Below are 23,583 nucleotides of genomic sequence, written 5' to 3'. Positions count from 1 at the left end.
GAAATAAACTTTGGGGGGGGGAAGAATATAAAATGTCCTGATCCAATATGAAAGTCATAAACCCTATATGTTGATATAAACTCTAGAGTAGAATTACACTCCTAACCCTGGGATAACTTATTCTATTGATGAAAGTTTGGGTCAACCTAAGATATTAGTAAATTTTGACTGGCTATTAAGTTAAATCATTCCTAGGATTTTTTGTCCTTGTTATTTTCATGTGTGTCTGCTACAAGATCACCCCAGCCAAAATTATTAGTGAAAAATTCACTTTGGGGTTCTTGGATAATTAATTTTCTTAGCAATTTTGTTGACCAATATGGTAGGAAAGTAAAAATATGAGAGTATTGGTGCAGGCTTGAGGGGGTCGAAGGATGCACCATTAGATATTGGCTGGAAAGGGGAAAGTATGAAGCTAGAGTTTGAGTGATGATGGGGAGGAGTAAGAGTGATCACGGGAGCAAGAACTTGGAGACCAGGCATGGTTAGAAAGTAGATGTGACGGGAACAGAGGGAGGAGATGAGATCTAGAAGGTTAGCAGGGTTGACAAAAAGGAAAAAATTCAGGACTATGGACTTATAGGGTGATGAGTTGGGAAAATAGTCTTCCCATTATTTACACATAGTAATATGTAATGCAGAATGATTATTCATTTATCAGAAAGGAAGGGGTTGTTCATGCACATGTCTGTGTGTGAATATAGCTGCCTGACTGTGGTGTAGAACAAACTGTATTTGCTCAGTATTTGGCATCTGTATAGGTGGCAGACAGCCTCTAACAGTGTCACATCCCATCCCCTCCAGCATCTGATCTAGCTCCCTTTCACTGGTGGGCAAGGCCCACCTCTAAGTAATCTGACCTTTTTGCTCTGCATTTTCTCTCCTGATATATATATATATATATATTTTTTTTTTGTATTCAGGTCTCAACTTGACTATGAAGTTCCTGTGGAGAAGGCCTTACAAAAGAGAAGTACTGGCTTCTCACCTGAGACTGCCTTTTTGGGTAGTCAGGTGATGACCATTCTGAAGACAGAGAAATTCTGGAAGAACATCTACTTCCTCTATCTCAACGTGGCTCCCAGTCGGTACTTTATGTAAGAGCCTTTATCCAGACCTCTTCTGCATCCCCAACTCCCTGATTTTCTTCCATGCTATCTACCTCCCTTTTTCTCCCCATGCCTATTCCTTTCCCTGTTCTTTCTCCATATACTCCTCCTCTGTCTCCCAGTTTCCCTCCTCCTTCCCTTCTCGTCAGCCTCCTCCTCTCCACGCTCCACCTTCTGCTCTTGTAGCATTTTGTCTTAGTCATTCTTTTCTCACTTTTTTCTCTTTCTTCTTTATTCTATTCTAGAATGGGAGAAACATTTGGTCATAGCCTCAGAAGCAAATTTAATATTGATATTTTTCAATTTCAGTGCAAGAATCAGATGTTTAAATCTGGGAAGCTTTGTTTTTCTAAGGGCATCCTACTTCTTAGACTGAATAAAAATATGCTTTCTTTCTTCCATCTTTTGGACCTAGTTTTATCTCTGGGATGAAACAACTATCCTCCTTCCACATGACTTGAGGCATTCATTCACTCATTTTCTCTCATTAGATCCTAATCTTATCTGTTTAAAAATATTTTTTAATTTAAGTTTTTTTTTTAATGCTAGAGCACAAACCTAGACCTTTACATACTGGCAAGCTCTCTACCATGGAGCTACATTCCCAGCGGAATATTTTTTATTTTCAATTGACACATAATAACTGTACATATTATGGGTTGCAGTGTGGTATTTCAATATATGTACACAATGTGCGTAATGATCAGAGTAATTGGCATTTCTATCACCTTTATCATTTATCAAATGAAAAATTATATTACTTATCATTTCTCTCCTCCTTCCTCTTCCCTCCTCCTTCTCCTTCTCCTTCCCTCATCCTCCTCCTCCTCCTTCTTCTTCCTTCTTCTTCTTTTTGAAACCCAGGAGTTTGTAACCACTGAGCCTTATGCCCAGCCCATTTTTTCCTGCTTCTTAAAATTTTTTAAAATTTTTTATATTCAAGATATTTTATTAACAGCTACTACAAACAGTAAGATAGGTCAATTAGATTACCAAGTACAAAATCAGTAGACAGAAATCAGTAGTTTACATATATTCAAACAATCTTTTGGATCCCCAGCCCATTTTTAACTTATTTTGAGAGAGGGTCTAACTAAGTTGCTTAGGGTCTTGCTAAGTTGCTGAGGCTGGCTTTGAACTTGTGATCCTCCTGCCTTAGCTTCCCAAACTGCTGGGATTACAGGCCACCATGCCTGGCACCATTCATCATTTTTATTTCATGTGTTGGGAATATTTAAAATCCTCTCTACTAGTTATTTAGAAATAGTCAATTAATAGTTGTCACCCACAGTTTTCCTCCAGTGCTGTAGAACATTAGAAGTTTTTCCTCCTATCCCAATGCATCCCTGTACCCATCCCTCTCTCTAATCCTTTCCTCCTCAACACCCTTCTCAGGCTCTGGTAACCACTATTAAGATAGGCATTTTTTTTTTCATATTTCAACATCTCTGAACTTGAAGTGCATCTTACAAGTTGATAGAGTATCACATTGGAAGCATTTATTTTATCTTAGTGTTACATAAAATAATGCTACAGCTTACAACTGAGTGTGTCTTGGATTTGATATGATGTAAGATATCTGAGTTGGGATATGTGAACTTCTTGGAACAAGCTACGTGTTTTTTTTTTTTTTTCTTCTCATCTATCTTGGCTTCAATTTCTTGATAATATTGTTCCATCTTTTTAGTTTAAAAACAATTCCACTCTCTTTTCTCTCTTCCTGTCTTCTGCCTTTCTTCCTGCCTCCTTTTCCATCTTCCCCGCCCTTTGGTTCCCACTGATCAGAGCTATTTTTTAAAAGGCCCTACAACCTGATAGTGGTGCCACCAAACAAGGTGAATCCTGAGCACTACATCTTTTCTCCCTTTGGGATTCTGCATATACATCCTGTGGAGGGCAGCGAGACAATGACACTGGGTACCTGGCACCGCCACTCTGTTCTGTGGCAACAACTTCAGTTCATTCCATTCTTTAAGTATTGCCTCTTACGCAAAGCCTTGACCTGGTAGGTAGTGATGGGGCTGGGATTTGGGGGGAAATAAATGAGAGCAATATTATATTATCACTGACCTCTTATCTGTAGTTGGAAGAAGACTGTGCGGTTTCGGGGGCTGTGTCGGCTCCGGACTCTCCTGGGGAATCAACTGCTCTTGGCTGTACCCCACTTTGGAGCTGGGCTGCTCCATATTAACAGGTAAGGACTCAAAAACACATCTTTGATGGATTTTTAAAAAATTATTTTGACAAAAATAATAACATGCTCATTGTAGAAAAATTTAAAACAAAAAAGTACGAAGGAAAAAATAAAGTTCTAATCCCAGTACCCATAAATAACCACTATGAAGATTTTATTACATATCCTTCTAGTCTTTTTCTATTACATACATAAAATGTGATCAAACATAATCATGTTACATAGTGTATATGTAACATATAATCTGAACATATCTCCATGTAATTACATGTTCTATATCATCTTGTCTCAGATATTACACAATTATTGAATATCAAGTCTAGGGGTCTAATTCAGATGTTTGAATCCAAACATCCATTTGCTCTTTCAATGCTATTATTTATGTTCCTTTTCTTTTTGGAAAATGTTGGTTATCCTTATTTTCAGTACTTCCTTGCCTTCCCTTAATGATGCTTCAACTTTTAACAAGGATATTCTGTGATAGGAGTTGGAAAATGGAAAAGCTATGGGGCCTATGCAGGAGGTATCAAAGGAATGCCTTGGTTAGGTGAAGAAATTGGGAGTCTTGGGGGAAGCGGAATCTGGAGATTGCATCTGAAGAGGGCAGTCACTACTCAGTTTCAACTAATTGTCATTTGAGAATATAGTTTCAGCTTGATTAGCCATCTTATTTTTCAGGATTTCCTAGAAATTCACATTTTGTATTGAAATTTCTTAATTTTAACTGTCTGGCTCAAATTTTAACTAAAACACCATGCTGGCTAACTCTGAGTGGAGCACACTGAAAAACTTTGTCTGAATATGACCCATTGGTTATGAGTTTGCAACCTCTGTTTAGTCTTACCCAATCCTCCTGATGTAATTGAAAGCATAAGGGCTTTGGAGAGTAGACAGATCTGAATTTAGAACCTGAATACTAGCAAGGGAATTTACTCTTTAAGCCTCAGTTTCCTGATCTGCAAGCTGGGGTAAAGATTTATGCTTACACAGCTATAATGAGAATTAAATGAAATTGTGGATAAAAAGTACCAAGTAAAATGCCTTTTAGTAGGAACCTGTTATGATTATCCTGTCTACTTATTGAGGGTCTTTCATATTTTTCAAGGATTTTCAGAGATATGGAATTCTCTGTGGAGAAGTGAGAAACAGAAATGGGCTTCCTCAGGGGTGGTCAGTATATAGAGAAGTTGCAGTGTAATCACTTTTGATCCTAAAACTGATGTGTCAGTGTAGATTTTTAGAGCCTTCAACTCCCCTATTCCAAGGAAGAAGCCCCTTTGTCTCTCCTTCTGAGTTAGAACCTATCTGACCCTCTCTCCTGGCAGATGTCACTAGGTATAAACGTTTTTACACACCCTGAGCCTTTCCAAGTAATTCCCTCAGTCAGAAACTTTATAGACTTGAACTCTTCCAGAGAACTCTCAAGAGGAACCGTCACTGTTGGTTATTGGAAATATTACAATCTTTGTAAACATTTGCTCAGTTTAGGGTGAGATGGGTTGGAAAGAATGTGTAAGGAGGGAAAATTGGGATTTCATCTCTAACTAGCTTATTCCTTGATTCCAGGCTTCTTCAGGAGTTCCACTCTGTGTCCTGGCTGCCCCAGGAGCCAGATCAGTGCTATGAGCTTCTAGATCTGCAGAAGGCACTCGCCAAGGAGAACTACAAGGCTCTGAGGCTACTCCATCGCTTTTTGAAGCTATGTACATCTATTCTTAAGCTGGTAAGAAGCTCTCGTTTATTGTAAACCTTTTCTCCAAGCTGATCACCCCAGAGTTCCAGCCTTCTCTCATGAGATCCCCTGTGTGACCTTGACTCTGTAATTAGATCAGAGCTGTTGTCCTACCCAGCAATAGCAGTCTATGCAAATAGATGGATCAATAATAAGTGAGCAGATTCTGGGACTCAACTTTCCCTGAGGATTGGTCCTAGCCTAGGATCAGGGAGAAGGAAAGCAATGATTTGACTGATATTTTGGGGTCAATCTATGGGTTTCTTTTCTATTCTTTGGACCATCATGGGGACTGAACCCTGGGCCTTTGCACATGCTAGACAAGTGCTCTACCACTGAGTAACACCCATAGTTCTGGATTTCTTATTGCATTAAAAAAATAAACTCTACTTTCTTTTTTTTTTTTTTTTTGCAGTACTGGGGATCGAACTCAGGGCCTTGTGCTTGTGAGGAAAACTCTACTTTCTTAAGTCACAGTTTTTCTAGTTTTCTGTTTCCTGCAGTTGAATGCATATGTACAGCTGTTCCACTCAATTTTTTATAACAATCTCTTTCAAGTCTTTTTCTTTTTTTTTTTTTATTGTATACAAATGGGATACATGTTGTTTCTCTATTTGTACATAGAGTCAAGGCATACCATTTGTGTAATCATACGTTTACATAGGGCAATGATGTTTATTTTTTTTCCTTCCCCCCCACCCCTCCCACCCCTCTTTTCCCTCTATACAGTCCTTCTTTCCTTCATTCTTACCACTCTCCTTATCCTTAACCCTAAACCTAACCCTAAACCTAATGCTAACTCCTCGCACCCCCCATTATATGTCCTCATCCGCTTATCAGCGAGATCATTCGTCCTTTAGTTTTTTGAGATTGGCTTATCTCACTTAGCATGATATTCTCCAATTTCGTCCATTTCCTACAAATGCCATAATTTTATCATTCTTCACGGCGGAGTAATATTCCATTGTATATATATGCCACAGTTTCTTTATCCATTCATCAACTGAAGGGCATCTAGGTTGGTTCCACAATCTGGCTATGGTGAATTGAGCAGCAATGAACATTGATGTGGCTGTATCTCTGTAGTATGCTGATTTTAAGTCCTTTGGGTATAGGCCAAGGAGTGGGATAGGTGGGTCAAATGGTGTTTCCATTCCAAGCTTTCTGAGGAATCTCCACACTGCTTTCCAGAGTGGCTGCACTAATTTGCAACCCCACCAGCAATGTATGAGTGTTCCTTTTTCACCACATCCTCGCCAACACCTATTGTTGCTTGTATTCTTGATAATCGCCATTCTAATTGGGGTGAGATGAAATCTTAGGGTAGTTTTGATTTGCATTTCCCTTATTACTAGGGATGTTGAACATTTTTTCATATATCTGGTGATTACTTGGACATCTTCTTCTGTGAAGTGTCTGTTCATTTCCTTAGCCCATTTGTTGATTGGATTATTTGTATTCTTCGTGTAGAGTTTTTTGAGTTCTTTATAGATTCTGGAAATTAGTGCGCTATCTGAAGTATGATTGGCAAAGATATTCTCCCACTCTGTAGGCTCTTTCTTCACATTGCTGATAGTTTCCTTTGCTGAGAGAAAGCTTTTTAGTTTGAATCTATCCCAGTTGTTGATTCTTGCTTTTATTTCTTGTGCTATGGGAGTTCTGTTAAGGAAGTCTGATTCTAAGCCAACAAGTTGAAGATTTGGACCTACTTTTTCTTCTATAAGATGCAGGGTCTCTGGTCTGATTCCGAGGTCCTTGATCCATTTTGAGTTGAGTTTTGTGTAGGGTGAGAGATAGGGGTTTAATTTCATTCTATTGCATATGGTTTTCCAGTTTTCCCAGCACCATTTGTTGAAGAGGCTATCTTTTCTCCATTGCATATTGTTGGAACCTTTGTCTAGTATGAGAAAATTGTATTTATTTGGGTTTGTGTCCATGTCCTCTATTCTGTACCATTGATCTACCTGTCTATTTTGGTACCAATACCATGCCGTTTTTGTTACTATTGCTTTGTAGTAGAGTTGAAGATCTGGTATTGCAATACCCCCTGCTTCGCTCTTTCTACTGAGGATTGCTTTAGCTATTCTAGGTTTTTTATTCTTCCAGATGAATTTCATAATTGCTTGCTCTATTTCTGCAAGGTACATCATTGGGATTTTAATTGGAATTGCATTGAATCTGTATAGCACTTTAGGTAGTATACCCATTTTGACAATATTAATTCTGCCTATCCAGGAACATGGGAGATCTTTCCATCTTCTAAGGTTTTCTTTAATTTCTTTCTTTAGTGTTCTGTAGTTCTCATTGTAGAGGTCTTTCACCTCTTTTGTGAGATTGATTCCCAAGTATTTTATTTTTTTCGATGCTATTGTGAATGGGGTAGTTTTCCTAATTTCTCTTTCTGAAGATTCATCACTTATGTATAAAAATGCATTGGATTTATGAGCATTGATCTTGTAACCTGCTACTTTACTGAATTCACTTATGAGTTCTAAAGGTTTTCTGGTGGAATTTCCAGGTTCCTTTAAATATATAATCATGTCATCAGTGAACAGGGATAGTTTGAGTTCTTCTTTTCCTATTCGTATCCCTTTAATTTCTTTGGTTTGTCTGATTGCTCTGGCTAGAGTCTCAAGGACGATGTTGAATAGAAGTGGTGAAAGGGGGCATCCCTGCCTTGTTCCAGTTTTTAGGGGGAACGCTTTCAGTTTTTCACCATTTAGAATGATATTAGCCATGGGCTTAGCGTAGATGGCCTTTACAATGTTAAGGAATGTTCCCACTACCCCAATTTTTTTTAGTGTTTTGAGCATGAAGGGATGCTGTATTTTATCAAATGCTTTTTCTGCATCTATTGAAATAATCATGTGATTCTTAACTTTAAGTCTGTTGATATGGTGAATGACATTTATTGATTTCCGAATGTTGAACCAACCTTGCATCCCTGGGATAAAACCCACTTGATCGTGGTGCACTATCTTTTTAATATATATTTGTATGCGATTTGCTAAAATTTTGTTTAGAATTTTTGCGTCGATGTTCATTAAGGATATTGGTCTGAAATTTTCTTTCCTCGATGTGTCTCTGTCTGGTTTAGGTATCAGGGTGATATTGGCTTCATAGAACGAGTTTGGGAGGGTTCCCTCCTCTTCTATTTCATGGAATAGTTTGAGGAGTATTGGAATGAGCTCTTCTTTAAAGGTTTTGTAGAACTCGACTGAGAACCCATCTGGTCCTGGACTTTTCTTTGTTGGTAGGCTTTTGATGACCTCTTCTATTTCATTCTTGAAATTGGTTTATTTAAGTTGTGTATGTCCTCCTCGTTCAGTTTAGGTAATTCATATGTCTCTAGAAATTTGTTGATGTCTTTGAGGTTTTCTGTTTTGTTGGAGTATAGATTTTCGAAATAGCTTCTAATTATGTTTTGTATTTCACTCGTGTCTGTTGTGATGTTTCCTTGTTCATTCCGAATTTTAGTAATTTGAGTTTTCTCCCTCTTTCTCTTTGTTAGTGTGGCTAAGGGTTTATCAATTTTATTTATTTTTTCAAAGAACCAACTATTTAATTTGTTAATTTTTCCAATTGTTTCTTTTGTTTCGATTTCGTTGATTTCGGCTGTGATTTTAACTATTTCCTGTCTTCTACTACTTTTGGTATTGGTCTGCTCTTCTTTTTCTAGCGCTTTGAGCTGTAATGTAAAGTCATTTATTTGTTGATTTCTACTTCTTTTTTTGAATGCGCCCCATGAAATAAATCTTCCTCTAAGTACTGCTTTCATAGTGTCCCAGAGATTTTGATATGATGAGTCTTTGTTCTCGTTTACTTCTAAGAATTTTTTTATTTCCCTCCTGATGTCTTCTGTTATCCATTCATCATATAATAGTGTATTATTTAATCTCCAGGTATTGGAGAAGTTTCTGTTTTTTATTCTGTCATTTATTTCTAATTTCAATCCATTATGATCTGATAGAGTACAAGGTAGTATCTCTATCTTCTTGTATTTGCTAACAGTAGCTTTGTGGCATAAAATATGGTCTATTTTAGAGAAGGATCCATGTGCTGCTGAGAAGAAAGTGTATTCGTTCTTTGTTGGATGGTATATTCTATATATGTCCGTTAAGTCTAAATTGTTGATTGTGTTGTTGAGATCTATAGTTTCTTTATTCAATTTTTGTTTGGACGATCTATCCAGTAGTGAGAGAGGTGTGTTAAAATCGCCTAGTATTATTGTGTTGTGGTCTATTTGATTTCTGGAATTGAGAAGGATTTGTTTGATGTATGTGGATGAGCCAATGTTCGGGGCATAGATATTTATGATTGTTATGTCTTGCTGATTTATGCTTCCCTTAAGCAGCATGTAATGTCCTTCTTTATCCCTTCTGACTAGTTTTGGTTTGAAGTCCACATTATCTGAAATGAGGATGGATACTCCAGCTTTTTTGCTGTGTCCGTGTGCATGGTATGTTTGTCCCCATCCTTTCACCTTTAGTCCATGGGTGTCTCTTTCTATGTGATGAGTCTCTTGTAGGCAGCATATTGTTGGATTTTTCTTTTTAATCCAATCTGCCAGTCTATGTCTTTTGATTGATTAATTCAGGCCATTAACATTCAGGGTTATTATTGTGATATGATTTGTATTCCCAGTCAATTGACTCATATTTGTTTTTGACATGATTTGGTTTCTCCTTTATTTGGCTATTCCTTTAAGCTAGCGCCTCCTGTTGCTGATTTGCATCGTTGTTTTTCATCTCTTCCTCATGGAATATTTTGCTGAGAATGTTCTGTAATGCCGGCTTTCTTTTTGTAAATTCCTTTAGCTTTTGTTTATCATGGAAGGATCTTATTTCATCGTCAAATTTGAAGGTAAGTTTTTCTGGGTATAAGATTCTTGGTTGGCATCCGTTTTTTTTCAGGGCTTGGTATATGTTGTTCCAGGCCCTTCTAGCTTTTAGGGTCTGGATTGAAAAATCTGCTGATATTCTTATTGGTTTCCCTCTGAATGTAATTTGATTCTTTTCTCTCGTGGCCTTTAAAATTCTGTCTTTATTTTGTATGTTAGGTATTTTCATAATAATGTGCCTTGGTGTGGGTCTGTTGTAATTTTGTGTATTTGGAGTCCTATAAGCCTCTTGTACTTGGTTTTCCATTTCATTCTTTAGATTTGGGAAATTTTCTGATATTATTTCATTGAATAGATTGTTCATTCCTTTGGTTTGTTTCTCTAAGCCTTCCTCAATCCCAATAATTCTTAAATTTGGCCTTTTCATGATATCCCATAATTCTTGTAGATTCTGTTCATGATTTCTTACCATCTTTTCTGTTTGGCCAACTTTGTTTTCAAGATTAAATAATTTGTCTTCAATGTCTGGGGTTCTGTCTTCCAGGTGTTCTATCCTATTGCTTATGCTTTCTATGGAGTTTTTAACTTGGTTTATTGTTTCCTTCATTTCAAGTATTTCAGTTTGTTTTTTTTTCAGTATCTCTAACTCTTTATTGAAATGATCTCTTGCTTCCCGTATTTGGTCTTTTAACTGTTGATTGGTGTGATCATTTAATGCCTGCATTTGCTCTTTCATCTCCTCCTTCAATGCCTGCATTTGCTCTTTCATCTCCTCATTAACTTCCCTGATCGTTTTAATTACGTACATTCTGAACTCTCTTTCTGACATTTCTTCTGTTGTGCTGTCATTGGGTTTTATTGATGTAGTATCTAGGTTTGTTTGGGACATTTTCTTCCCTTGTTTTCTCATATTGGTCAGCTGTCAGTGGGACCCTGAGATATTGCAGTTTTCCGCTATTGGCTTATAGTGTCCCGGTAGATTTCCAGTGTATCATCTCCCAGCCTTCAGTAGCCTGATATCTTGGAGGAATCTGATAATGCAGTGCATCCAAAGAAAACTGCCCCTAGCCCCCTACTGGTTCCAGGGTTTGGAGCTGGCTCTGTGCGGAAAGGCTCTCACTGTGGGCCTCCACCGTGCAGCTGGCCGTGTGGGAGGAGCCCACTGCCGGAGTGTGGAAGGCTATGTTGGGAAGACTCTAGCTGCCCTGCCCGGCTCCGATAAGCCACCTCTATCTGGGCCTGCCACCCGGGCCGAGCTTTACCCAGTGGGCAGACTCACCTGTGGCTCTATTTCAGTCCGAGTCTCTCAATGCCTCTCCTTCTTAACTCCTGGGTTCTGGAGCAACTGGGGGTGCAGTCACCCTCTAGGCCGCCATCTTGGATCGCCCTCAAGTCTTTTTCTAATAGCACCTTCTCAAGGAGACCCTTTCTGATAACCTTATTTAAAATTGTAAAACCCCATTGGCACCAGCACTCCCAAACTCTCTTTCCCTTCCTTTTTTGTGGCACTTACCACCTTTCCACACACATATAAATTATTCATTATGTTTTGATCATTATTCATTATACCCACAGAGGGCAGGGATTTTTATCTATTTCATTCACTGAAACATCTTCAGTGTGTATTGCAGGATATGTCCAAAATAGGTGCTCAGTGAGTATTAGCTGAATGAATGCCAAGTGTGAATTTGTATTCATAACTTTCCCCAAGCATAAGAAGCTTAGTATTCTCCTAATTTTCTTTCTTTTCTCTCATTCTCTCTTCATTTTTCCTATTACTCTCTTTTTTCTGGCTTCCTATTATTCATATACATACATATATATGAATATATTATATGACTATATATGAATAATATATATAAACATATATATATATATATATTAGTTGTAGATGGACACAATACCTTTATTTTATTTTTATGTGGTGCTGAAGATCACATCTAGGGCCTCATGCGTGCTAGGTGAGCATGCAACCACTGAGCCACAACCCCAGCCCCCTATTATTCTTACATTGTCATCTCCTAGAATTTCAGATATGCATTGTTAAGAACATCTTTGTTTTACAGTGTATTCACACACAATTAACAGTATGTTTCACAAATTTCTTTGCCCATTAAAGTTTCTTAAAGACAATATTATCCTCTTGAATTCATTTTCTTTTGTCTGAAATATACTATTCCTTTTTTTTTTTCAGGAAGAATCTTTGGATGTTAAATTTTCTGAGATTTTGTATATCTAAATTTGTCTTCTATTCATTCTCCAACTTCAATGATACTATGGCTAGGTTTACATTTTCAGGTTTAAAAATGTTTTAATCATAACTTAGAAGTTATCAGGGCTGAGGAGATAGCTCAGTTGGTAGAGTGCTTGCCTTGCAAGCACAAGGCCCTGGGTTCAATCCCCAGCACCACAAAAAAAAAAAAAGAAGTTATCATGCCTAGTGCTGGTGTTTTAAATATGACTACCAACTGTGTTTGTGTATTGTAATAATAATTATTGTTGCTTATATGATTTTGTCCTAATTGATGCTTAGTAGACCCTTTCAATGTGAGATATTATATTCTTTATACAAACATTTACTGTGGACCTACCTGATTCTGGGTACCATATTGAGCGATAAAAAAAATGAAATAAGGCTTGATAGAGGGTCCTTCCTCAAGGAGCTCACAGTGTAGTGGATGAGTCACACAAGTTTCTAGATAATGATGGTGTTCTGGACTAAGGGCTATGTGGTGGGAAGCACTGGGTGTTAAGGGTACTGTTAGAGTATGGAAGGTCACACTTTACCAAATCTAAGTACATGTTTGTGCCTGGCTTAGGGCTTAACTATAGCTCTGAAGGCTGAGACTTGAGCTCAGGAATAGTGTAAACACAATCCACGGATTGAACCAATCAGTTCTAATCACAAGCTCTATGCAGTAAGGAGAGCATCAGGGACAAAGGGTCCATCTGGCCAAGCATAGCTTTATTGTCTCTCCTTTATATTCCTCAACGGGACTTGACAATGATCAATACCCTTCGTAGGCTGAAAACCCTCCTAGATCTGAGAAGAATTTCAAAGAGACTCCAACCTTTGTCCCACATTTCCCCTTCTTCAATAGAAAGTCTCTTAGTATCCAGAAATAGCTTCTACTAGAACATAAAGCAATATCACACCATTCAGCAGGCCACATCACCCAGACCTAATGATTAAGTCAATGTTCTGGAATTATTACTGAGTTTTACTCAGCTGATTTTTTTGTCTGCTCTGTGTATTGTGAAGTTCTTTTTTGTTGTTGTTTCTTTTTTAAAACAATTGTTCTAATTAGTTATACTTGACAGTAGAATGCATTTTGACACATCATACATAAATGGATACAACTTCTCATTTTTCTGATTGTACATGGTATAGAGTTTCATGGGTCATGTAATCATATATGCACATAGGGTAATAATGTCCGATTCATTCTACTATTATTACTAACCCTATTCCCCCTCTTCTCCCTTCACTCCCCTCTGTCTAGTCCAAAATACCTCTATTCTTTCCCTACCCCTTATTGTGAATTAGCATCTGCATGTCAGAGAAAACATTCAGCCTTTGGTTCTTTGGGATTGACTTATTTCACTTAGCAGAATATTCTATAGTTCCATCCACTTGCCAGCAAATGCCATAATTTCATTCTTTAAGGATGAGTAATATTCCATTTTGTATATATACCACAGTTTCTTTATCCATTCATCTGTTGAAGGGCATCTAGGTCGTTTTCATAGTTTAGCTATTGTGAATTGAGCTGCTATAAACATTGACGTGACAGTGCCACTGTAGTATGCTTATTTTAGGTCCTTTGGGTATAAACCCAGGAGTGGGATGACAGGTCATATGGTGGTTCCATTCCAAGTTTTCTGAGGAATCTCCATATTGCTTTCCATGGTGGTTGCACCAATTTGCCGTTCTACCAGCAATGTATGAGTGAAACTTATACCCCACATCCTCGCCAACATTTATTGTTGCTTGTATTCTTGATGATTAGTGAAGTTCTATATATACAAATTTTCTATTTGAGTTCAATCCTGAGGGCTTTCAATACATAGGACTGGCCTATCACATTAGCACATTGTGTCCTCCTAAAACATGTCCTGCATTTTGCGTCTTCTCTGGTCACATAAAAATTTCTGGGGCTAAGGCTTAAAATGTAACTCAGTTACATTTGATGTTCAAGGCCTTATGTTCAGTCCCCAGTACTGCCAAAACAAGCAAACAAATCAAAACAAACAAATTCTGGGGCTAATCTCTACTTAAAAGGAGCCCTCCATACACATATCTTGGTTCTGGGCTCTAGATCTGATTGTTTGAATAGACCAGTGAATGACTACTTACTCTCCATTCCTCTATGTCCACTTAGTCTTCACTCTCTATGCTGACAGGTTCATGAGGATACATACTGTATGCAACAGAACCTGCAGGAGTACGTGAAAATCTGCAACAGGACGGGCCAGGGCTCCATATACATTCAGAGGGTACAGTGTCAGAAGCTGAAGCAGAAGCTGAAGCAAGCAGAGACATGGTTACTGCAACTAGGAAAGTTGGCCCGTCTGATCAACTACATGATTTCTCAGAGCCTTGTTTCAATTTTAGAAGATGAAATAACCTCTTTTGTGGCCAACATCCTGCAAGTGAGGTGTTGGGCAGAGGTGGGAAGGTAAACAAGGGTCAGATGAGGGTAGGAGATATATCTGACATGTAGCACCACAATCTTTCTTGACGCTTCTTTTACAGGCCCCAAGGCAAAATCCCTTTCTCCGATCACAGTTGGTCTTTGATGATCGTGGCAAGCTATCTCAAGTGCCCTGTGTTGAAAATATAATCCAGACTGTAACCCGTGGCCTACAGTCTGTCAAGGCCTCTGCCCTGCAGGTATCTGAATTGGGCAGGGGACTGGTTATAGAAATTCCTAGTTCCTACCCTCTGTTATCAGAAGCTCTCAGTCTGATTTGAGTCCCTCCTTTTCCTTCATTTCTTTCCTTTCTCTATATCCTAACATGAAGGTATTGCAGTCTGCAGACCTGAAGACCTCCAGGGATCTCCTGTATTCTGAAGGTATTCAAGAAGTCTTAGGGAGTAGGGAGGCTGGGAGGAAGGGAAAGGAACATACAGAGTATGAATGGCATGGGAAGTGATCAGGAGGCCCAAGCTATGGAGGCAGGCCTTGGGTTGGAAGGAACAGCTATAACACGGGTATTGTACATGAGTGTTGGGAGTTAGGAGAGTTGATGTTCTTGCTTGCTAATTCATGTGCAGTGAAGGAGAATATAAAGAGTCTGAGTACATTGTCTTTCCCCTGGATCATTTAAAACTGTAAGGTTTTTCTCTAGCATCATAGTTGCATTTTATTTCCTGTTGAATTTGATTCCTAGGTTAATTTGGACTTGTTTGAAGAGCTCTACTCGTTCAATATTTGCTTTAATTCATACAACTCTTTTTCACTTCCTATGGAGTAATTCATTAGTATATTAATTCTCAAATTTGTTAACCCTCAGGGAAGGAATACATCTTTACATTTCCTTTATATAGAGTACTAATGATGTCACAAATAAAATCACTAAATGCATTCAGTCATGTCTGACATGTAGATCCTTTTCAATTTTCCCATTTAACTGAGAATGTCTTCATTAAGATGATTTAAAGAGGAAGTTAATTTTAGGAAATAGATGACAATGAGAAAAAGGTTCATTAAAAGGAGACTTCATTTTTTTTCTTTTTACAAATCAGAGTGATTGGGGCACATTTTTTCCAAAAATGAATTTAGGTTAATTGATAGAGACTATTGATATTTGTTTTACATAGTGCATTGGGAAGCGGAAAGACTTTGCAATGAGACACATTAGTTTACTGGTCTGCACAGTGGAAACAACAAAACTACCTAAGTAGAAGGATTGTTTTGAAGATTAGAAGAGGTAATGTGTCTAGGATAGTGTTGAGTACTTAGTAATTCATGCTATAGATCTTCTAGTATTCTTAGTATTAAAGTCCTAGATAACTCTAACACCTGTATTTTCTCATTATATGCTACAGTAACTTCCTTAAAATTGTTTTTAAAAACTTAAATTTTTATTTTAAATTCTAGTGAAAGTACAAATACCACCTGAAATGCCTTGAGTCATACATTCCATTTCTTAAAGAGCAGCACAGACTGATATGTTTAGGAGTAAAATGTCATGATGCTTATATTTTACTTTCAAGTGGTGCAGGGAAACAAAAATGTAGACGGAAAATCAGAACAATGTGACAAATGTTAATTGTTAAATCTAAGTGGATGGATAAGAGAGTTCATAGTATCATTCTTGAAACTTTTCTACAAAACTTCAGGGGGAAAAGATCTGCAAAACCAAATTAATATATAATGGAGGAATTGAACCAAACTTCCGATTTAAGATTTTCTCTAGATTCTTTAAGAAAAATGGAGTAATTTTCAATAACATAAATATGTAGCAGATAAAACACTACTAATAGTTTTTAAGAAACATACCTCCATATTACAAAATACTTTCAAAATTCCTACTTACAAAAATATGAAATGCAATCCCAGCTACTTAGGAGGCTGAGACAGGTGAATCACAAGTTTGAGGACAGCTTCTACCACCTAATAAGGTCCTGTCTCAAAATAAATTTAAAAGGGCAAAGATGACCAGGTGTGATGTATGCCTATGATCCCAGTGATTTGGAAGGCTGAAGAAGGAAGACTGTGAGTTAGAGGCCAGGCTCAGCAATTTAGGGAGACCTTCAGCAATTTAGTAAGACCCTGTCTTCAAAATTAAAAATAAAAAGAACTGAGAATGTAGCTCAGTGGTAAAGTGCCCCTATGCTCAATGCCCAGTTCCCAAACAAAAACATCACAACAAACAAAAAGCCTGGTGTGGTGGCACATACCTGTAATCTCAATGACTAGAAGACTGAGGCAGGAGGATTATAAATTGGAGGTCAGACTGGGCAATTTAGTGAGACCATGTCCCCCCAAAAGGACTGGAGATGTAGCTCAGGGGTAAAGCACCCATGGGTTCTATCCCAAGTACTGCAAAATAGTAATAAAAATAAAAAGAAGAAAAAGAGGAGGAGGAAGAAAATAAAAAGAAGGAGCGTTGCTGGTATGCTCCAAGATGTGCCACTACCCGTGGGATTTGAATCAAGGGATCTGTCAGGGCTCATGCATTGCCACCTGCCTGGCAGCTCTATCTCAAGGACCACAGTATCTCTACGCTCAAGAACAGGCCCTTCCTGGAGGGCTGCGCCTGCAACCTGGAGTGGAAGGCAGAGGCCGGCTTCATCCATTGCCCCTCTGAGAATGAGCACAAATTGGCCCAGTGTTTCTTCTGTTTCAAGGAGCTGGAAGTGACAGCCCCATAGAAGAACATCAAAAGTATCCGTCTGGGTGTATGTCCCTTTCTGTTAAGAAGCAGTTGGAAGAATTAACCCTCAGTGAATTTTTGAAACTGGAAAAAAGAAAGTACCAAGAACAAAATTGCAAAGGAAACAGCAAACAGAAAGAATTTCAAGGAACTACCGAGAAAGTCCCGTGTGCTATGGAGCAGCTGGCTACCTTAGAGTGAAACTTTGCTGTGGTCACCTGGTCCCAGGGTGACATGACATATCCCAGGCATGTACCCCAGTGCTACTGTCTTTCTGTGGAACTCCTAGCAGTACCTTAGGAAAGGAGAATGACAAAATTTTGAAATTGGAAGTTTAGACTGAGTTTTGTTTTCTCCTGAAGTGGCATCAGTGCCTCCTCCACCTTGGCTGCTGTGCTGCCCATCACAGCCACTGGGCCTCTCTCCCTCTTAGGTGACCTTTGCTCTGTTGGGCCCTGGACTTGGAGGTGAAAGCTGGGAGAAAGAGGGCAGTGTCCCTGTGACTAGACCTGATGGGTGGTAGATGGAAGGCAAATGCCTGCTGAAGGTCTTGGTGTTTCCAATAACCTTTTTTTTTTTTTTGCGGTGCTGGGGATTGAACCCAGGGCCTTGTGCTTGCAAGGCAAGCACTCTACCAACTGAGCTATACCCCCAGCCCTCCAATAACCTTTTAGTCACTGGGCTGCTCATAATCACCTGTCTTTCCAACATGACTCTTCCTACAAGGTGATGGAATAAATTAATTTTTTTTAAATGAAAAACATAGAGCTAGGATGTAGCTCAGTGGTAAGACTACACCTGGGTACAACCCCCAGTACGGTGTGGGGTAGCGGGGATAAACTCCTTTACAATAGAAACTTATATACTGATTAGATTCTAGTCACTGAAAGAATACTCAGTGTATTACTAATAAAATAATGGTAACAAATCCTCTAGTCTTAAGCTATGTTCTTCAACATTTTCCAAAGAATGTCTTGCAACCAAGAAAGAGTATTACCATCTGATATTTTTATAGTCTTATTGGAATTTTTCTGCAGTTCAAAATGGATAAAATACAATCAGATAATCGTGTTTCTCATCTCTCAGTTTCAAAACCTATTACCTTAATATTCTGATATAAGTAGTAAAAAAGTATGACAATATCCTACTATGGTCAGAATTTTTTTTTAAATTTTTTTTAATAAATCTGTTACACTGAAAAGAGACGAAGGGTCGCCTCATTTAATTATAAAATTTCTTGACATACATTGGTTGGGATGGTGTTGAAATTAGCTTAGGGATACAATGCAAAGAATGAAAACTGTGGGTGCTGTTTTTTTGGGAGGGGAATTTGTATTTTTGCCAGGGGCCTGCACATGTCAGGGAGGGTCTTTTGGGAGCATGATATGTGAACAGTGTGACCAGGAAGAAGTATAGGGGAAGCAGAGTGGCAGTGAGTGGATTTTAGATGAGAGGGAAGAAGAGTTTTTTTTTCCCCTTTCTGCTCTGTAAGAAAATCTGAAGAGATGAAGAGTGTATAAATATGTTTGATAAACTTTGCACCGTGTGAAATGTCTGAGTCACTCATTAAAGGAAAGCTACAGTGAAGATCTATATTATTTAGGTCTATCAAATTTGGATTGATATTTAAAAATGAATCCCCATGTCTACTTATGTGTAAATATACACATATTATTTGTGAATTATAATTACACATAATAGTGAGATTCATTATTCCATATGCATATATTTTTAATCAAATCCCAATATCCCTCCCAAATGACAGGTAATGTTTCTTTGATTTAGTTGAGATCTAATTTTCTATTATAAGGAAACTAATTCACTTTCACCTTGGAAATGAAGTTTTTAGTGATTTCTCTTTTGTTTTGTTGGGATATTCCTTTCACCCTGCATTTAAAATAGCTTTTCATTGCTTGTAATCATAGCTGAATTGAATTTTATAGCATCATATTTGCTGAGCATTCCATGGGTCTTGGCACCTTGAATCACCGTTCTTCGGCTATGTCTTGTATTTTGAAGCACAGAATATAAAGTTTTTAAATTCAAAGGCAGTAAAAATGTAGCACTGCTGTCACATAAATTGAAATTAGAAAGTCAGGAAGAGAACCCCTACCTCTCAAATTGCTGCTTAACTTTTATCTCTACTTCCTGTTTATCTTTTCATTTACTCTGATTCCTATGATTAGCTGCCATTGCTTCCACTGGGCTTTCTGCTCCCTTGTAACTACTGCTTTCAAATGACTTTAATTTTTTAATTGCACCAGCTCCATCCTTCATATTTGTTTGGTCTTTTAGTTAAATTTTCCTATATGTGACTGATTTAGTTTGAATTTTTATGATTGATTCAGCCTATCCTATACATATAATCACATAACCATAAGCTATGGCAAGGGGGAATGGATCATAATGTAAATTAATTAGGGGCAGATCCTCTTTGAAGGGTATGTATGGTGGGAAAAGTTGTGATGTTTAGCTGTGCTTGTACTTGGCTATAAACATTTATTTTGTGAGAATGAATATGTGAGTTGGTTTGGGGTTACATAATCTGAACTCAAAAATAGGTAAGCAAAAAAAGAGAATTTATTGGCTCCCATAACTAAGAAACTCAAGGATTGAACTGGACTTAGTCACAGTGGCCTAAACTATAAAAGAAAAAGTCTTAAACTAAGTGCTTCTAGGATTGGTTTAGTGACTCAAAAACGCCATCAAGTGCAATAAAAAAAATTAAAATTTTAAAATTTAAATACCATAAAGTACTATCCCTTTTCTATCTTTCCCTCATTCCTTGCTTTTAGCTATAGGTAAGGGCAGACTCTCTTACAAAGTTGTGTATAGTGAGGAGGCTGCAGTCAAGTATCATGTGTGCATGTATGTGTATGTGTTTGCATGTGTTCATCTTCAGGCTTATTGTGTCATAGTTGCAAGATGAACTACACCTCAAAGCTTCCCATTCTTAAGCAAAATTAGTGGGAAAAGAGAAGCCAAGTTAGTAAGAATTCTCTGTGCCTGCTTTTTTGTTACCAGGGAAGGGAATCTTATTCAGAAACTCCCCAGGTGACTCACTTTCACATCTCCTGTCGAAATCTAGGTTAGGTTACTACTTCTACCTCCAAGAAAGGGCTGAAAATCAAATGATTGACATTCTTGGTTTCTGATGGAATATGAACTCTTGTCATCACAGAAGGGAGGAGGAAATAACTAATGGGGAGTCAACCAATAAGTCTTCCAGAATTCCATTCTTCAGATAGGCCATCTCCACCTGGCAAGCAAGAGAATCACCAGCATTCTTTATATCACCAAATCATACTATATACTCTTTCCCTTCTAATCCTCATTTCATCAGAGGTTCTAAAATTGTTTGTCTGAAGCTCATTCTCAATAGGTTCTTCAGGAAGAGCTTATGGGAACAAAATTCTCAAGTTTTTCTATGTTGTTAACAGTTTGTACCCTTTGAAAGTTATAGTTGCTGGATATAAAAGTATTGACTTATATTTATTCCTTTGCATATCTTAAATACATTGCTCAAATTTCTTTTGGGCATTATCAATTGCTAATGATAATCTAATTAGGTGTATTTTCCTTACAAAATCTTGTACTCTTTTTGACCAATGTTTTTCTTTTAACTTGAAATCTAGTAATTTTAGTAGGAAATGCCTTGATATTGAAAAGTCTGGGGTAAATTCTCAGGTATGTTCTTTTAAAATGTAGTTTTAAATTGTTATTATTTCAGGACAATTTGTTTTCTAGCTTTTAAAAATGGTTTTATTGATACATAATTCACTTGTCATAAAGTTCACCCCAAATATACATTTTAATGGTTTTTAGTATGCTCATGGAGTTGTGCAATCATTACCATAGTAAATTTTAAAACATTTTTGCCCCCCTAATAAAAATCCATATTATCAATAATCATTCCCCATTCTTTTCTTACATCATTTTTCTGTTGCTTACATCAGAAAAAATAGCTTTTCTTCACTTTTAAAAGGAGATTTGGTTTAGTTTTTTTAACCTCTCAATTTCCTTTTTAATTTTTTGGTAGCATTAAACATATGGTGATGGCTAGCTCTCTACGATTTCCTGGTTTCTGTTTCCCTCCCCCATTTTATCTGGGCCTTTTTCCCTCTACTACTTCCATCCTGCTTGATCATTTATTCTGTTCCAAGTTCTTCCTTAATGCCACACTTTGTCCCTAAAGACAGCCCTGACTGTTTGGTTTCAATAGTCAAATGGCAGAAAGATCAACAGAGGGAAGGGAACAAGGAGTGAGAAAATGGAAAGGGAAGGAGAGGTACTGACGTCTGAATTAGAATAAGATACATTCCATGTTTGTATAATTTTATCAGAATGGATTTACTGTCATGTATTACTGAAAATAACTGATTTAAAAAAAGAATTCATAGGGCAGAGATTTCTTCAGCTCCTATAGGCTTTGTCTTTCCAGCTAGTGGAAGGTTTTAATTCCCATTTTCAAATTAGTTCTCCACTCTGTATAAAATGCTTGTTGGTCATTTTGGGGTTTTCCTATTCTCTGGTCTGTCTGATGCCTTGTCATTCCCTCTATCTCTTTACTCACAAATCCTGATACCATGTGGGTCTTGAGGCTGTGGGTGTTCTGTCCCTACTTACTTATACTTTGGAATTTGTAAGGATCCCTTGTCCCCATTTGTTAAAAATGTTAATCATGGGTTTTTGGTTTTACTATTTAATTGATCTGTTGTTTTTATATGGGGTTTTGGGGGGATTTTGAAACTATGTTGCCACTGTTGTCATCTTCTCAGAATCCCTTCTGGTGTTATTATTATTGTTTTATTGTGGAACAGAAACTGTAAGGTATTAGAGACAAGGACCAAAGCAGGGAGAAAGGTTAGAAGGATATTGCAGTAATGCAGTGAGAGATGATGGAAATCTGGGCTTCCCGGAGGAGGGCAGGTGATGGTAGATATGGTGAGAATTAGTTGGGTGTTGGATATATTTTGAATGTAAAGCCTGTGGGATTCTGTGATGGCTGGGTATTTTGTGTGGTAGAGAAGAGTCAAAAATGATTATAAAGATTTTTGACTGGAGAATGTAGAAGGATGAAGTTCTGTTTACTGAAATAAAAGACATTTATAAATTCCTGCAATTTTCTATGAAACAGGGAAGAGAAATCTGAGCTCATTTTTGTCCCTGTTAAGTTCAAGTGCGTGTTTGATATTCAACTAGAGATGTGGAGTAGGCAGTAGTTTAAATGGGATTAGAATTCAGGGAGAGACCTGGACTAGAGTTAAATTTGGATACAACTAGATAGTGCTTAAAAGTCATGAAGTTGGATGAGATCTGGGGAGTGCATAAGATGGAGAAGAGAAGAGATCTGAGGTCTGAGCCTCAGGAACACTATATAGTTTAGATAAGGGCACAACAGATCAAATTTCTGAATGTTTTGATGCTTTTTTTTAATAAAAGTTCTGACACTACTGACACAAATCCCTATTTTGGTAATTAACCAGTTCCTAAAATATTAAGTGGAGAGTTAGGAGGATATTCATTAGGGCATGTTCAACATTCCTTCCTAGTCCCCACTCTGTTCTGTGGAAGCTGGAATGCTATAAACTACACTTCTCAGACCCCCTTGAAGTAAGGTGTCATATGTGATTTAGAATACATCAGTTAGGTCTACATGAGATTTCAGTCAAGAATTAAGTTGGGGAGAAAGGCATGTGCCATCCAGTCTGCAGATTGTACATAGATTGTACATAGCAGAGACAGTGTGTTTTATAGCTGGTTGGTGTGGTAATAACATCCCAATTTTCACAGAGCTCTGGATGCTTAGCAATACATTTAACATGTTGAAATAATTTCCTTCCTGATATATTAGTTAGAGTAAATTCTGCTTTCTGTACCTGAATTCTAACAAATTCCCTCTTGGGGTCTGATATATACTGTGTTTGGGCTATCGATGTATTTAGAAACTCATGAGCAGGGGATAGTGAATGTGGTGTGATGTATGTGCACATATTTGGGGTGGGAAGATATGTGTGTGGGCTCTGGAAGGCACTCCAGATGTGCTCCACTAGATATGGTATGTACTCCACTAGAAGATGATGAATTTGAAGAGGAGGACTCGAACATAGAATTCCTGAAGCCCAAGTTCCTGGATCAGTCCAGCAATGCTGTTCGTATATTCTGTGGCCCAAGAGTAGGGTTGGTATGGCCTTGGAAGTCTCAGCCAATTCCTGATCTCCTGGAGGTCCGTGGACACAAACTACGGGGCCAGTACTTGCCCCCCAATTATAATCAGCTACAGGAAGACTTGGACAAGAACCTTCGAATCCAGCAGGCACTGAAT

The 23,583-nt window shown here is 37.8% G+C and overlaps 1 pseudogene; it reads left to right on the top strand.

Moving 5' to 3' along the window:
* The first annotated feature begins 17,034 nt into the window (after positions 1–17,034).
* Positions 17,035–18,132, top strand: LOC124958362 (baculoviral IAP repeat-containing protein 5-like; annotated as a pseudogene).
* Positions 18,133–23,583: the final 5,451 nt, after the last annotated feature.

Source organism: Sciurus carolinensis, chromosome 11 (genome assembly GCF_902686445.1).
Source record: "Sciurus carolinensis chromosome 11, mSciCar1.2, whole genome shotgun sequence".
Taxonomy (NCBI): domain Eukaryota; kingdom Metazoa; phylum Chordata; class Mammalia; order Rodentia; family Sciuridae; genus Sciurus; species Sciurus carolinensis.
The sequence above is the reverse complement of the archived record's forward strand: the minus strand, read 5'-3'. Positions and strand labels throughout refer to the sequence as shown.